The sequence below is a fragment of the Staurois parvus genome, unplaced genomic scaffold (genome assembly GCF_062004578.1).
Source record: "Staurois parvus isolate SC_StPar_1 unplaced genomic scaffold, SC_StPar_1.0 ptg000171l, whole genome shotgun sequence".
NCBI lineage: Eukaryota > Metazoa > Chordata > Amphibia > Anura > Ranidae > Staurois > Staurois parvus.
This window is the reverse complement of record NW_028317967.1, coordinates 1,616,463-1,620,974: the sequence shown is the minus strand read 5'-3', so window position 1 is coordinate 1,620,974 and position 4,512 is coordinate 1,616,463.

Here is a 4,512-nt window from a genome sequence, read left to right as displayed (position 1 = left end):
TCTGCTTATTTTTGTCTGTTTTTTCAGGTGGTTTTTTGAGTGTTTTTGTTTTAAGCAATGGAAATCTAATTAGCAGGAGGAGACATTGCACGTTCTTTAGGTTCTTCCATTGAAGCCTATTGAGGCCAAAAATACACAATCATACCCCAAAGAAGGTTAGGTGAGTATAAAACCCCAGTGCTGCAAGGGTGACAGTCAGTTACTTGGGACTATGAGTAAAGTGCAGATCAGAGGCATCTCGAGATCCAATAGGATTCTGCTAGGAGAGTGCAGCCAGAAGTTGTGTAGTACAGCCAAGCAGTTGTGGAATACAGTGAGGCATTGTACAAGTGCAGCCAAGGTTGTGCAAGGTTTTTAAGAGTTGTGCAGAGTAGCCACAAATTTAGTAATCCTCAAGTTGTTCAAGTTCATGTTTTAAAGTTCTTGGGTATCCCATGGTTCCCATCCAAGTTCATAATTCTCCAATAAAAACAGAAATCCCTAGACTGATTCTTGATCCAGAGGAAGATCGCCAAAAATGCTGTGTGCCTGACTGTGAATGCTGTGAGTTGGGGGAAAAAGACCCAAACTGCACTCCTACAGGGGTAGTGCTACACATACAAGAGTTACATTTTTTTAAAAATGATTGTGCTGAGGTTTATACTTGTCTGTTAGACTTGTGGCACATCAATCTAAGCATTTTTTTGTGTATCAAAATGCTTTTGTTTTATTCAACATGCTCTTTTAAGCCCCTCCCACTGTTAATGCAGTTTGGCAACATCCACTTTTCGCTGCAGAGTGCTATGTGCTCCGCACTACTACTCTAGGTACCCAAAGGTGCCCTATGTCTTTTATAATCCTAGCAACACCCCTGGTGCAATGAAAACCATGTGCACTCTTCACTGCAGTGCACTACGCACAACGATTTGGGGCCCAACTGTTGATCTTGCACACACTGATTTAAAGAAAAAAATGCCCCCCCTCAGATGTGAATGGGGGCACATTCACCCCAAGTGCCAAACTTTACACTCAATACTTTTTTCCTTTCAAATTTCTTATTCTCTACACTGCCATTTAGCTTTATCATTATTCATCTTTTTACTGCTTCTCTCTACAGTAAAACCTTGGATTGCGAACATAATTCATTCCAGAAACATGCTTGTAATCCAAAGCACTTGTATATCAAAGCAAATTTCCCCATAAGAAATAATGGAAACTCAAATGATTCGTTCCACAACCATTTATTCATATAAAAATAATTATCATAATACAAAATACAGTATAAAGTAAAAATAAAACAAATTAACCTGCACTTTACCTTTGAAAAGAATGTTGGCTGGTGTGAGGGAGAAGAGAGAGAGAGAAGAGGAGAGGAGGAGGGTTATTGTGTAGGACGTCTATCACGAACGGGATCACTGCTATCTGTTGGCTCACTGGAATCTTTTTCTTTTTGTGCGAATTTAACAGGGAACCTATCCAAAGACACTTGCTTTTGCCTCCTTTTGAGGATTTGGTGAATATGTGATATTGCATTGTTGTTAACCACTTGCCTACTGGGCACTTTCACCCCCTTCCTGCCCGGGCCAATTTTCAACTTTCAGTGCTGTTGCACTTTGACAATTGCGCGGTCATGCAACACTGTACTCATATGAAATTTTTATCATTTTTTTGAGGCAGTTTCTGTTATAAAATTTTGTAAATAAGTAATTTTTTGCACCTTCACTGATGTGCGCTAATGAGGCTGCAGTAATGGGCACTGATAGGCAATGACAGGCATCACTGATGGGCACTGAAAGGCAGCACTCATATATGGCACTGATAGGCTGCACTGACTGGCACTGATAGTCGATACTGACGGGAACTGATAGGCAGCACTGATAGGCGGCTCTGATTGGTAGCATTGATAGGTGGCACTGCCAGGCACTGATAGGTGGCGCTGACTGGCAGCGCTGATAGGTGGCGCTGACTGGCAGCGCTGATAGGTGGTGCTGACTGGTGGCACTGATTGGCAGCACTGAAAGGCAGCTCAGATGGGCACTGATATGTGGCATTGATATGCACTGGTAGGCACTGATATGTGGAATTGATGTAGCACTGATGGGCACTGTCAGGTGGCATTGATGGGCACTGTCAGGTGGCACTGATGGGGCTACACTGATCATCAGTGTACATGTTCCCTCTGAGGAATGCCGATTACCGTTTCTGCTCTCCTCACGAGCTGTCAGCATGAGGAGAGGACTGTCGATAACTGGCATTTCCTTATTATTATTATTATACAGTATTTATAAAGCGCCAATAGTTCACTCAGCGCTGTACATTACAAAGGGGGACAGAACATGTGACAGAACAATACCAATACAATGCAAAACATGAGGGGATCGAGGGCCCTGCTCTTTCGAGCTTACAATCTAGAAGGGATGGGATAGTGGTACAGGAGGAGATAGCTGTGGGGGATGGAGTGGTAGGAAGAGTGGAGGAGGTCAGCAAGTTAGCAGGGGGTGAGGTAGGCTTCCCTGAAGAGATGGGTTTTCAGGGTGCGCCTAAAGGAGAGGAGAGTAGGTGATAATCTGATGGGTTGGGGAAGGGAGTTCCAGAGGATGGGTGACACCCTGGAGAAGTCCTGGAGGCGGGCATGGGAGGAGGAGACAAGGGAACTAGAGAGAAGGAGGTCTTGTGAGGAGCGGAGTATGCGTGCTGGGCGGTACTTGGATATTAGGTCAGTGATGTAGTTCGGGGCAGTATGGTGGACAGCTTTGTACGTCAGTGTTAGGATTTTAAATTTGATCCATTGCGCAATCGGAAGCCAGTGGAGGGATTGGCAGAGGGGGGTGGCGGAAATGGAGCGGTTGGAAAGGTGAATGAGTCTGGCAGCCGTATTCAGGATCGACTGAAGCGGGGATAGCCAGCGGTGAGGCAGGCCAGTGAGGAGGGAGTTGCAGTAGTCGAGTCGTGATATGATGAGGGAGTGGATGAGCTGTTTAGTGGTTTCTGGGGTTAGGAACGTGCTGATTTTGGCGATGTTGCGGAGGTGGAGTCTGCACGAGTTTGTTAAAGATTGGACTTGGGGCTGGAAGGATAGGTTGGAGTCCAGAATGACACCAAGTACTCTGGCCTGCAGAGCGGGTTTGATATTGGCATTGTTGGATGTGATGTAGAAGTCAATGGGGGGTGGGGTTTGAGCAGTGACGAAGTCCCTGCGGGTAATGTCGAGGGGGAGGGGGGATGAGGGGGTAGCTGTGTGAGAGGGGACGGGTTGAGAGGGCGTGTGAGTTGCGGCAATGTCTTTGCGAATTGTGTCAATCTTGTTTTTGAAGTGATTGGCAATCTCAAGGGCGGTGAGTGAGGTGCTGGGTGGAGGTGGGGGTGGAGAGAGTAGAGAGTTGAAGGTGGAGAAGAGTCGGCGAGGATTGGAGGAGAGGGCCTTGATGAGGGTCAGGAAGTAGGCTTGTTTGGCTGCGTGGAGGGAGGAGGTGTAGGTGCGGAAGGCAGATTTGTAGCAGGTGAAAGCTTGTTGGGATTTTGTTTTGCGCCATAGTCGCTCCAGGGCACGACTGCATCGTTTGAGGGTTTTGGTGTGATCAGTCTGCCAGGGCTGGAGCGGTCGGAGTCTGATGTTGCGTGTGGTTAAAGGCGCTAGTGAGTCAAGGGCTGCTGACAGCGCGTTGTTGTAGGCAGTCATAGCCAAGTCGGGGCAGGACAGGGGGAGGATGCGGTCGTGGAGTTGATCAGCTGCAGAGTGGAGGGGGGCAGGGTTAAGGTTGCGGAGGTTACGGCTGGTAGTAGTGTGACATTTTGAGGGGTAGGCGTTGGAGGACGAGGAGATAGAGAAGGTGATCAGGTTGTGGTCAAAGAGAGGGAAGGGGGTGTTAGTGAGGTTGTGGGGAGCGCAGCGGTTGGAGAAGACAAGATCAAGGATATTACCGTCGGAGTGGGTGGTGGATTGTATGCACTGTGCAAGTGCAAAGGAGGAGGTTAAGTGGAGGAGACGGGCTGTGACCGGGTTGTCAAGGTTGACAGGGATGTTGAAATCCCCAAGAATGATGGTGGGTAGCTCAGAGGAGAGGAAGAAGGGTAGCCAGGAGGAGAAGTCTTCCAGGAAGCGGGGTATGGATCCAGGAGGCCGGTATATCACAGCAATCTTCAGGGGGGTTGGGGAGAATAGTCGGACGCAGTGGGCCTCGAAGGAGGAGAAGGATAGGGAGGGGGGGTTTGGGAGGACTCGGAAGGTGCTCTGCGGTGACAGGAGCAGACCAACCCCACCACCTTTGCGACCGTTAGGTCTGGGTGAGTGGGTCCAGGTGAGACCTCCATAGGAGAGTGCAGCAGGGGAGGTAGAGTCAGTGGGCTGGATCCAGGTTTCCGTGATCGCCAGGAGGTTGAGGGAGCGGGAAACAAAGAGGTCGTGGATGGCGGTAAGCTTGTTGCACACCGATCGGGCGTTTAGGAGTGCACATGAAAACGGGGGGGAGATTTTAGGGAGCAGGGGGACAGATACTAGGTTGCGGGGGTTGCGGTAGGACATGGAGGCGGGAG